The following is a 13,788-nucleotide window of genomic DNA, read 5'->3' as shown; positions in this document are numbered from 1 at the left end:
AGATCTCATGAACATATCTACCACTTTTCCTCATTCCACTTTACCACATTCCTCAAAGCTCTCCATAGACACATTAAACTAGAATTGTAATAATTATTATTAAGACAAAGCAACCAAAAGGGCTAGGAGGGGACACTGACCACGTGTGTAACGGCTGTCGTCGGTGGAAGAAGGTGAGGACCAAGGTGCAGCGTGGTAAGTGTTCATCTTATTTAATGAAAGTGAACACTTCAAAATACAAAACAACAAAGTGAAAACCAAAACAGTTCTATCTGGTGCAGACACACAAAGACTGAAAATAACCACCCACAAAACCCAACAGAAAACAGGCTACCTAAATATGGTTCCCAATCAGGGACAACGATTGACAGCTGCCTCTGATTGAGAACCATATCAGGCCAAACACAGAAATAGAAAATCATAGAAAAACTAACATAGACGACCCACCCAACTCACGCCCTGACCATACTAAAACAAAAGACAAAACAAAGGAACTAAGGTCAGAGCGTGACAGTACCCCCCCCAAGGTGCGGACTCCGGCCGCAAAACCTGAACCTATAGGGGAGGGTCTGGGTGGGCATCTGTCCGCGGTGGCGGCTCTGGCGCTGGACGTGGACCCCACTCCACCATAGTCTTAGTCCGCTTCTGTGGCCTCCTAGGAACGGCAACCCTCGCCGCCGACCTTGGCCTGGGAACCCTAATAAATGGGCCCACGGGACTGAGGGACGCCTCTGGACTGAGGGGTAGCTCAGGACTGAGGGGTAGCTCCGGACTGAAGGGCAGCTCCGGACCGAAGGGCAGCTCCTGACTGGCGGGGGGCTCAGGACAGACGGGCAGCTCAGGCGGCGCTGGACAGACGATCAGCTCAGGCGGCGCTGGACAGACGGGCAGCTCAGGCGGCGCTGGACAGACGGGCAGCTCAGGCGGCGCTGGACAGATGGGAGACTCAGGCCTGCTGAGACGCACAGTAGGCCTGGTGCGTGGTGCCGGAACTGGTGGTACCGGGCTGGGGACACGCACCACTGGGCGAGTGCGAGGAGCAGGAACAGGGCATACTGGACCCTGGAGGCGCACAGTAGGCCTGGTGCGTGGTGCCGGAACTGGTGGTACCGGGCTGGGAACACGCACCTCAGGGCGAGTGCGGGGTGCTGGAACTGGAGCCCTGGTACGTGGTGCCGGCACCGGAGGGCTGGTGCGTGGAGGTGGCACCGGATAGACCGGACCGTGAAGGCGCACAGGAGGTCTCGAGCACCGAGCCTGCCCAACCTTACCTGGTTGAATGCTTCCCGTAGCCAGGCCAGTGCGGCGAGGTGGAATAGCCCGCACTGGGCTGTGCTGGCGAACCGGGGACACCATGCGTAAGGTTGGTGCCATGTACACCGGCCCGAGGAGACGCACTGGAGACCAGATGCGCTGAGCCGGCTTCATGGCACCTGGCTCGATGCCCACTCTAGCCCGGCCGATACGAGGCGCTGCAATGTACCGCACCGGGCTATGCACACGCACCGGGGACACCGTGCGCCTCACGGCATAACACGGTGCCTGCCCGGTCCCTCTCTCTCCACGGTAAGCACGGGGAGTTGGCTCAGGTCTCCTACCTAGCTTAGCACCACTCCCCGTGTGCCCCCCCCAAGAAATTTTGGGGGCTGCCTCTCGGGCTTCCTTGCCAGCCGTGTTCCCACATACCGCTGGTTCCTCTCTCCGGCTGCCTCTGCTCTCCTAGCTGCCTCCACCTGTTCCCATGGAAGGCGATCCCTTCCAGCCAGGATCTCCTCCCATGTGTAGCAACCCTTGCCGTCCAGAATGTCCTCCCATGTCCATTACTCCTTATAGCGCTGCTCCTGCTGCTGCTGCCTGTTACCACGCTGCTTGGTCCTTTTTTTGGTGGGTGGTTCTGTAACGGCTGTCGTCGGTGGAAGAAGGTGAGGACCAAGGTGCAGCGTGGTAAGTGTTCATCTTATTTAATGAAAGTGAACACTTCAAAATACAAAACAACAAAGTGAAAACCAAAACAGTTCTATCTGGTGCAGACACACAAAGACTGAAAATAACCACCCACAAAACCCAACAGAAAACAGGCTACCTAAATATGGTTCCCAATCAGGGACAACGATTGACAGCTGCCTCTGATTGAGAACCATATCAGGCCAAACACAGAAATAGAAAATCATAGAAAAACTAACATAGACGACCCACCCAACTCACGCCCTGACCATACTAAAACAAAAGACAAAACAAAGGAACTAAGGTCCGAACGTGACAACGTGAGCTCCAAACTCTTTTTAAACTCAGGTCTTTGCATGTCCTGACAAAATTGGTCATTGCTTCCTTGGCTCATCTACAAGTACAATAATGCTTCATGACAGTGTATGACTGTGTGCTTTCACCTGTGCTTGAATGTCCCTCCAAAATCACACAGCATTATGTACAAACTGGTCTCTCAGTCCCTTGTTGCTGTAAGCAACAAAGTCGTGCTGTTCTTAAGTGAAACAGCAGCAGGTTTAGGTCACTGCGGAGCCACAGTGGGAAGGCCTCTGAGCGCAGCTGCAGCCAGGCCTGCTGGTATGACAGAGCCGCCTGCTAGTAGTCCCAGTACATCTGGACCAAGCTAACAATTCTAGGGAGGGAGAACGTTTTTGTAATGTTACCCGTAGTATTCCCCTAATGTTTGAGTCTACAGTTTTCCGTTAATTAGGGGGACATTCTATCTATAGCTAGGTTTCCATCCAGTTGGCGAGAGATGTTCATGAAAATATTCTAAAATACACATAAAAACATTTTCCCACCAGAGATGTGTTAACATCAAATTGACTGGTTGCGAATTAAAGGCTGTGCGTGATGATGTAGTGCACATAAAAATACCTTTTGTGGTTAAATTCCCATTTACCGAATAAAAAATACAAGTTAAATGGGTTTCCATCGCATTTTAAACTCTATTGATGGTTTTCTCACAAAACATGTTGCATTATATAGTGAGTGTGCCCCTGCTGGTATTGGCACGTGCGCTCTAGTCAACAGCTCACAGATACAATGCGGGTGTAGCCTACATGATGAGATTATTAAGGACAAAGGAGCGAAAATGTTATTTGTCAAATGGCAGGCCAAGCCTCGATGATCATGTCATCACCAGAATACGACTCAATATGTATTGGAAAGGAAATTGCACATCAAATTACAGAAATACTCATCATAAACATTGAAAAAAGATACAAGTGTTAAACATACAAATAAAGATCAACTTCTCCTTAATGCAACCGCATTAGCCTTCAAAAAGGCTTTACGGCAAAAGCACACTTTGCGATTATGTTAGGTCAGCGCCTAGCCACAGAAAGCCATACAGCCATTTTCCAACTAAGGAGAGGTGTCACAAAAGTCAGAAATAGCATTACAATTAATCACTTACCTTTGATGATCTTCATCTGGTGGCAATCCCAGGTCTCCATGTTAGACAATAAATGTTCGTTTTGTTCGATAATGTCCCTCTTTATGACCAAAAACTTCCTTTGTGTTCGCGCGTTTAGTCCAGTAATCCTATTGCACAAGGCACGGGCACTAAGTCCAGACGAAAAGTTTTTAAAAAGTACAATAGACGTTCGTAGAAACATGTCAAACGATGTTTAAAATCAATCCTCAAGTTGTTTTTGTCATAAATAATCAATAATATTTCAACCGGACAAAAGCTTCGTCAATAGAAAAGGAGAAACAAGAAAGGCGCGCTCCCGATCACGTGCTTGGTTCATGTCTGGAAACTTCCACTGTCCTCTCATTGAAAGTGCTGTATCTCCCTCATTTTTCAGAGTAAAAGCCTGAAACAATGCCTAAAGACTGATCACGTGTAGAGGAAGCCATAGAGCTCGTGAGCTGGGTCCTAAGTCTTTGTATAGGCTTTCAATGGAAAAACAGCCTTTCAAAATAATAGTACTTCCTGGTTGGATTTTCCTCAGGTTTTCGCCTGCCATATCAGTTCTGTTATACTCACATTAGAGTGTTTTAGAGTGTTTTCTATCCAAATCTACTAATTATATGCATATCCTAGCTTCTGGGCCTGAGTAGCAGGCAATTTAATTTGGGCACGCTTTTCATCCAAAATTCCGAATGCTGCCCCCTACCTTAGTGAAGTTAACGAGCTTATCGCCTTGCACTTTCACCACCCTGTGAAGTTCATCATAACTTATTTCATCTGTAGCTTAATAAACTGCATGCTTTCCCAGTGCAGCTAGGCAGGGTCGTGTTTCGGAGGACACACGGTTGGTTCTCGACCTTCTCCTCTCCCGAGTCCGTACGAGAGTTGCAGCGATGGGACAAGACTGTAACTACCAACTGGATATCACGGAATTGGGGCGAAAAAGTCAAACATGTCAACGTGTGACTCCAAGTTTACTTTGATATGATGGTTATTATATCAATATTTGCTCATAAAAGCATTTCAACCGACATTTCTCGTATAATTAATTTCACAGACACAAAAAGATCTCACCTTGTCCAGTGTATTTTGTTTTGTCGACATTTGGAAAGTTTACCGAAATGTTCTGTTTTCATCAGGCCTGTCATTAAATGTTTGATCTGACATGTACTTTGCTCGCATAAAAAGGTTGGATGGAAACCTGGTTTATGTTAGCAAAAACCTTCTGAGAACCTTTTTAGCATGTTTTGTCGTTAGGATAATATTCCATCAATGTCCCACCAAACATACACAGAACATGGTTGACATGTCCTCAGAATATAAGATATTAATGTTCTAAACACGTTTCATGAGAACGTTGCAAGAACATTCATTTGTCTAGTTTTCTATGGGGTTAGGAGAATGTTCCATCAACGTCCCACCAAACATGGTTGCCATATTTTCAGAATATAAGATATTAATGTTCTAGACACATTTCATGAGAACCTTGCAAGAACATTCCTGTCCAGTTTTCTGAGGGTTAGGAGAATATTCCTTCTATCAACGTCCCAACAAACATACACAGAAGATGGTTGCCATGTTCTCAGAACATAAGACATGAATGGTCTAGACACATTTCATGGAATTGTTGCAAGAACATTTCTGTGTATCAGTTGTTAGGACACTGCCTGAGGGTCCCAAAGAAATGTTTATAATAATCATTACACATCACGCCTTGTTACAGTTCACCTGATTGGTGAAACACTGATCCATTCATAGCTCTTTGTCTGTTGGGATACTCACACACAGTACTTTTAACATACAGTGTTTTCAACTTACATATTTGATGTACTTTGACATACATGATTACATTATGCATGTTCATTTATACAGTAATAATATTTAACAGTATTCACCTGGGATTTGAACTCACAACCTCTTGGTTCCATGGTACACCGATCTTCCTGCTACATCACCATGTTCATGTCATGTATCGGTTAATCTGACTAATCTCATCATTGATTTGATTGACTTATTTCAGCAATTAAAGGGCTTTAAATATAGTTGTATTTTGTTGCTGGGGCAGAATATTCCATCAACGTCCCACCAAACATACACAGAACATATCCCAGGTGAAGTATTAATAATAACTATATAAATGAACATGCACAATGTAATCAACTAGGTCAAAGTGTCAAATATGTAAATTGAAAACACAATCCAGGCCCTGATTGGTGAACCACTGAACCATTCATAGCTCTTTGTCTATTGGAAAGGTCAGGGATACTCACACACACACACAGCTTTTAACATACATGTTCGACAAGAGTAACAAGGTGTGATACGTTAACTTTTTTTTCCTTGTATTAGTCATCTCAGGGATCCTACTTGAAAACGTAACAGAGTAGCAATTTCCAGTTTTGCTCATCTCTAAACAGTAAATAAAGATGAAATCATAAAATGACACTAAAACTGTTTAGGACTTCACTAAATACTTCATAACAACAAACCATAGGTTAAAAGATGCAGAGTTGTCCTTTAAGACTCAAAACTATCTCCTGCATACTATCACCATTTATTTACATCCTTTAGGAGTCAATCATTCTCTGTCCCATTGGAGTGCAGCTATATTTAACTGTCCGGGGGACAGTTAAGCCCAATGAGTGCTTTCTATTTTTTTTAAAGGATCATGTTACCAGTTAATAAGATTGTGAAAGCTCAAATACATACACTTGCACATACACACATACACACACTCTGCTGCTAATGTCGAAGCCTCTCCACTCGAACTCAGACACAGGAAATTAAGTGGTGTTGGCGGGCATGGAGGAATGAGGTGGATGTGCAGGCTGATGAGATGCAGGGTCTGGGTCTCAGAGACCGAAACACACAGGAATCCTTGGGACATGTTTCCAAACCCTGGAAATAAATCCTTAGTTTTCTCAGTAGTGTAAAAAGGGTTCATTCCATAGAAGTAGAATGATTCATTCTCATTCAATGGTTCATTCACCACCTCACCTCCTGTCACCTCAGATTAATACGTCATGGTAATGGTGACTGGGTTTCTGTATTTGTTGTTTCTGTTTGTTTGTGTCTGTAGGGGAAAGGACCTCCCCAGCTAACAAGAAATGTTCCCATAACTTTAGAGAATGTTCCCTTAAGAGTCTCATTAGGTCATTAACTAACATTTTCATAACAATGTTCCCGTGATGTGCAAGGAATATTTCCAAGAGACCATTGCCTTAATGTCAAATAGAACTTACCCAGAATGTGGTTACCATGTCCTTAGAAATTAAGATATTAATGTTATAGACAGGTTTCATGGGAACACTACAAGAACAGTCATGTGTCCAGTTTACTGAGGGTTAGGAGAATATTGCATCAACGAACCACCAAATATACTGTACACAGAACATAGTTGCCACATTTTCAGAACATAAGATATTCATGTACTAGTCATGTGTCATGGGAACATTGCAAGAACATTCATGTGTCGTGTTTTCTGAGGGTTAGGAAAATATTTCATCAATGTCCCACCTAACATACAAAGAACATGGTTGCCATGTTCTCTGTAATATAAGATATTAATGTTCTAAACACGTTTCATGGGAACCTTGCAGGAACATTTCTGTGTATCAGAAACAAGAAACATTATTTTTTTCATTATGTTCTGAGAACATGGCAATCATGTACTGTGTACAGTATGTTTTGGGAGACAATGATAAAATATTCTCCTAACCCTCATAAAATTGGACCTATGAAACCTGTCTAGAACATTCATATCTTAAATTCTTGGTAACCACATTGTGGGTAAGTTCTATTATATTTTACATTTTTACATTAATGGTCTCTTGGAAACATTCCTTGCACATCACGGGAACATTCCTATGAAATTGTTAGTTAATTACCTAATGAGACTCTTAAGGGAACATTCTCTGAAGTTGTGGGAACGTTTGTTGTTAGATGGAAAGCTCCTTTCCCCTACAGACACAAACAAACAGAAACAACAAATACAGAAACTCAGTGTCCGTTACCATGACGCATTCACTTCTAAATCACAAGACCTGAGGTGACATGAGGTGACATGTGGTGAATGAAACATATAATACGAATTCATCAGTTTATGTCTATGGAATTAGCCCTTTTTACACCACTGAGGAAATAAAGGATTTATTTCCAGGGTGTGGAAACATGTCCCTAGGATTCCTGTCCTCTGTGTTTCTGTCTCTAAGGCCCAGACCCTGCATCTCATCAGCCTGGACATCCACCTCATTCCTCCATGCCCAGCCAACACCGCTTCATTTCCTGTGTCTGAGTTCGAGTGGAGAGGCTTTGACATTAGCAGCATAGTGTGTGTATGTGTGTATGTGCAGGTGTATTTGAGCTTTCACAATCTTATTAACTGGTAACTTGATCCTTTCACAAAAGCATTAATTGGGCATACTGCTCCTATGAACAATTAAATGTAGCTGCACTCAAATGGGACAGAGAATGGTTAACTCCTAAATTACCTAACTAAATGGCGATAGTGTGCAGGAGGTTTTCTGTTACGTTTTCAAGTAGGATCAGTAGGATGACTAACACAATAAATTATGGGTAGTCATTTTCAGCAATCTATATAACCCGTCTGTAGATTTCTGATCATATTAGAACTCCCTGCTATATGTTGTTGTGGTTGTCTTTGTCTAATAACATCTCTAAATATTTTAAATAGATGCTCAAAAACCTACAGAATGATATTTATAGTCAGCTTACTCAAATATTTTTATGTTGTTCAAGGCTCAAACTCCCATAATTCCATTCTGCAAAACCACTCCCCTCATCACCAACTGAAGTTGCAGCTCTGGCAGCACTCGTGCACTTTCCAAATAGCCTATGTTTTCATATTGAATTTCTGGTAGCCGTCATACTTTTATTAGTTCCAATAGGCCTCCATGGTTGTTGGATGGTTGCTTGAACGGTCGCTGAGGCTGTATTTGTCTGTAATTGTTGAAAACACTTTATTTCAGATACAGTAGGTTTAGCTACTTATCCAGCTAAACATTCTATGGAGAGAGAAAGCTTTTGTAATGATACCCGTAATGTTCCCCTAAAGTTTTCTGTTAGTTTGAGGAACGTTCTATCTATGTTGGCAAAAACAAACTGAGAACCTTGTTAGCATGTTTTTGCATTAGAGTTAGGAGAACATTCCGTTAATGTCAATCAGAACATACCCAGAACGTAGTTGCCATGTTCTCAGAACACAAGATATGAATGTTCTAGATACGTTTCATGGAAATGTTGCAAGAACATTCATGTGTCCAGTTTTATGAGGGTTAGGAGAATATTCCATCAACGTCCCACCAAATATACACAGTTTCATGTTTTATTAGTCATATGCCACCATGTCTGTGTCATGTTTCCTGCCTGGTCTCATAGACTAGACGTGACATAGTAAATCGGGGACACTCAAATTAGTATGATACAGTATGTTACATTTGGTATGGTTAGATAAGACAAAATTACTTAAAAGCCAATATCAAAACTATGGTGGTTGGTCAGGGTGGATGGGTAGGCTTATAACGCGAATGTCTAGCAACCCAAAGGTATAACGTGGAACATCTAGCTACCCAACGGTTGTGTGTTCTAATCTCATCACAGACAACTTTAGCTAATTAGCAACTTTGCAAGTACTTACTACTTTTTAGCTACTTTGCAACTACTTACATGTTAGCTAACCCTTCCCCTAACCTTAACCCTTTAACCTAACTCCGAACCTTAACCTTAACCCTAACCCCTAGCCTAGCTAAATTAGCCACATATTTAATATTAACGTTAGCCACCTAGCTAACGTTAGACACAACAAATTGGAATTGTTAATATATGATACGTTTTCCAAATTCATAACATATTGTACGAATTGAAATTTATAACATATCATATGAAATGAATGATGTACATCCACAAATTAATACATACCATATGATACGTAACATATCATACTAATTGGAGCGTTCTGAATTTATGTTCACTATGTTACGTCTACCCCTAAGTCCAGGTTAATGAATTGCTTATTCTGACTATATTCATCTTTGATTTTATTTACATATTTCAGCAATTTAAGGGCTTTCAGTATAGTTGTCTAATGCTGGTGGGGCATGTTAACCCTGTTTTAATGATACTCCTGAATCACTATGATCAATAAAAGTTTTTCTTGAGTGTAGCCTACTTTTAACAGAGCTGAGATTTACTTCAAAGTGCATTCCCCCTACTGCTTACAGCCTTACACCTATAAAGTTGTTTCAGATCTTCAGAAGTGCCTATGGAGGAGGGGGTAAGGTTTATTCTGGACAGGACAGGGCCCAATATGCACATGTCCTAGAGATATCCCTTATTGGGACAGTCGTTGGTGCTGGTGGACTGGGTTCGAGATTCTTAGCAAAATATTGTCACGCCCTGACCTTAGAGATCCTTTTTATTCTCTATTTTGGTTAGGTCAGGGTGTGACTAGGGTGGGTACTCTAGTTTTTGCATTTCTATGTTGGCCTGGTATGGTTCCCAATCACAGGCAGCTGTCTATTGTTGTCTCTGATTGGGGATCATATTTAGGCAGCCTTTTCCCACCTGTTGTTTGTGGGATCTTGTTTTTGTGTAGTGCCTGTGAGCACTCCATTACTTCACGTTTTGTTTGTTTCTGTATTTGTTTTGGTGAGTTTCAATTATTAAAACATGTGGAACTCTACGCGCGCTGGGCCTTGGTCCACTCATTCAACAAACGAACATGACAAATATGTTAATGTAATTATTTGGCAATATTTACAACACACATTTCTGATCTACTTAAAATTAGTTTCTCATAAGCTAGGTTTTCATCCAATTGTCAGCAGATTTGTTGTCATAGCCAAAAACTATGAGCCAATTTTCCCAACAAAGAGGTATTTCCATCAAATTGACTTGTTGGGGGTAAAAGGCTGTGTGTGATGACAAGTGCACATAAAAATAACTTATGTGGTTATGGCTTTCCATTGCATTTTCAACTCTACTGATGGTTTTGTCACAAAAAAAAAAGCGATATATAGCGAATTTGCCCACTCTGGTATTGGCACGTGCGCTCTAGCCAACTGCTCACAGATAGAGTGCGGGTATAGCCTACATCAGGTATTCACAAACTGGGTATGCGCAATGCCGTCAGGTGTACGCCAAATAAAAATGTGATTGACATTTTTTTTTAAATAAACACATTTTCAAACACATTTTCAAACAGTACATTTATATTTTATTTATATTTTCCATACATTTGGGTGAGTTTTTTTTCTCTCTCGTGTGAGTAGCCTCGTTTCACTGCCAAAAATAAAATTAAACCATCTAGTGTTCAGAGAAATAACAACACAATGTCAAATACAGGTAGCCTAGTCAAATAACATCCAATCACATTAACTGTTACTCTCTCGTGGGAAACCTTCAGTCTTGCGCAGACACTTAGAAACTGTTATGAATTTTATGTATAATGACTAAATGATGTATACATTTAAAAGTAATGATAGGACTGTAACTAACAGAATTCTACCCTGTCTGATGAAGAATGTTTATACATAGGCAAAGAGGAAGTGTTAACAGACAACTTGTGACCACTGTGAAACTAACAACAGGAAAGATGTCTTGTCCCCACTCAGGGAGGGGAGAAACCGTTGGGCTTGCAGTAGATTGTTGTAGCATATGATAAGCAATGTAGGCATAAGAGAAGACTTGTAAAACAGCATTGTCATTGTCTGAGAGGAGGAGGGACATTTATGACGAAATGAGAGGTATATAAACCAATGTACATGAAATAATGGGCAGAGCTCTCGGGAATAAACATTCTGACTATTGTGACTGGCCTCTGTCTGTTTCATTTCAACCAGAACCTTACAAACTCTGGGCTACAGACAGAGTATTTAATTGAAGTTCAGTTTATGAACCTTGGGAACATAATTCCCTTAACAATTTGGTCCTTCGAGGCAGATCTCAATACCTGCCTCTGTCGTCCCAAGGAACTACTGAAAACCGTGCACGGGCGGATCCAGGATCCGTAAGACAAAGACCTGACCTCTGAGTTGAGGGTTTATTTCAGGCCAGTGGTGAACTGGTACACGACAGAGGTGGTGACGAGATCCAACCTACATTTCTTTTCCCAGTCTTCAAGACAAAGGTCAGTAATCTTTATTCACGAATTTGGGGGGAATGATTTAAGATATCTTTGATTGGATGTTCTAAAATTTTTAGAATTTATCAATAATAGGAGCTTAGGTATTCCAAACAGGTTCACTAGGAGGTTTTTTAACCAATATCGATAACAGGGCAGGTCCGAAATGACCTGAGGTAAGGTGCACTACCATAAATAAAATTAGCTTAATAGATCCGGGTGCCTTGGTGGCCAGAGGGGTTACTAAGCCTTAATAGATCCGGGTGCCTTGGTGGCCAGAGGGGTTATTAAGGGGGGATATTAAATAGGTGCTGTGAGATAGGACGCCATAGATCCGATTCAACAGACAGTACTGAAATAAAGTCCAAAAAGGAGGAGAGGGAAGCCTAATATAGGGGAGTGAGATACGAGATATTAACTTTAAAAGTCCTATGACACAACAGATAGTTGTACGGGTGAGACCTAATGTCCGATCGACAGTCAACTCTATAGACAAAGTTTCCAGAAAGGAGAAACACACATCAAACATGACATACACATAGATTGTGAGCATAAAGAGACACACACATAGTCAGGAGAGCAACTATAGTGATAGGATAATGGGAAAAAGAGCACATACATAGATCATAGAAATACATACACATAGATTGTGATAAATACCATAGTAACTGCAAGGATTTATCAAACATGGGTAGTAAATCCTCAAAGGAGGTCCCGGATTTAACGGGAGATGAGCGGTATATGCAGCGGTATATGCAGCGAAAGGATAAAATAAATGTCTATTTCGGTTTAAAGTGGAGAAAGAAGTATGAATTTGACGGACGTTTAAAAAAAGAAAAATTGAAATCAATGATTAAACAAATAAATAGGGTTTGTGGGGACAAGATAGAGAAACAACGAGCAGAGGGGCTAGACACAGCGAGGGTATGGTTAGCCGAGGCGAGGAAGAGAGCAGAGGGAGAAAAGAAAAAGGAAGAAAAAAAGAAAGAAGATGTAGGTTGCTAGGAACAGAAAACGAGAATTTCCACGGCTCCTCAGGAGGCTCCCCATAAGACTAAATTGTATCCCTCTCTGGCCGATCGGGCGTGGAGAGATAATCCTGATGATGAAATAGTGGTGGTGAGGAGACGGCAGCAGGTGCTGCCCGCACAACCACCACCCCCATATGTGGAGCCTGCTGGAGCCGAGGGAGGGATAATAGAGGTAGAGAAAGGGAAAAAGTTGAGAAAAGTGGATAGAGACAGTCAAAAGAAAGGGGGAGATAGATGCTTTAACTGTAACGATCTGGGACATTTTGTTAGAGATTGTGAGGCACCGTGTAAATACTGCACTAAAGTAGGCCATAACCACCGAGACTGGAAAATACAATTTTGATTGAGAGATGTTGATTGATGTTGTAAGTTCTGTTCAAGATCAAACTTTCGTGACCAACGATATTCCTTGGGTTTGGCTTGTCGAACCCGTACTACTGCTGTTGCAGTCAGCCAACAATAATTAGCAATTCGCTGAAATTGCTGCTGCCTGGCCACTGGCTGATCGCCTGCTGCTGACGTCACTCACAATGTACTTTTGCAGCCAGGTAATGAGGTTGTGACTGAGGGTGGGACAGAGAAAATTCTTTGTGTCATTCAGAGGGAAAAATGCGTGTATTATAGCTTTGAGTCACTTTTCAAAAAGTTGCTAAAAGTTCCAAATACATTTTCAAAAAGTAGCTGAATTTGTCAGGGTAGTCTGAAAATATGCTAAATCTAACAACAAAATTGCTAGATGGGCATCACTGCTTGGTGGGGCTCACTGGGCTATATTTGGCTGTAAGAGAGGAAGGTCTGAATAGTTGAATCGTAAAAGTTTTGTGATAGATCCCGGTCATTGATTTTTGGTTTGATTGTTTAGGTAACACCAGTGAATTTGAAGAGGAAGTTACCGTATTCTAAACATTATAATCTGTTTCCATTAACAGAACCATGTCCGGTTGGTAAAGGGGATTGCAGGTTAGTTAAGTTTATTTTAAAAGGACAGTGCACGTTAATCACAGTTGTGGGTATCTAATGGCAGGATATTCCTATTAAGAATTTTGGGACTGAATGGGTTTCACATATGACCATTGAGGAAATTTAAAACTAACGATTGGAAGGAGTACAATGGAATGATCATTAGGTTTTGTTTGTAGTCAACGTTTGGGTTACCGAATCGGGGTAGTTTGACAAAGTGTTTTTTGGGGGGGGGAAAGGAATGCTTCATTGTC

Source organism: Salvelinus alpinus, chromosome 15 (assembly GCF_045679555.1).
Source record: "Salvelinus alpinus chromosome 15, SLU_Salpinus.1, whole genome shotgun sequence".
In the NCBI taxonomy this organism is placed as follows: Eukaryota; Metazoa; Chordata; class Actinopteri; order Salmoniformes; family Salmonidae; genus Salvelinus; species Salvelinus alpinus.
Note: the sequence above shows the minus strand (reverse complement) of the source record.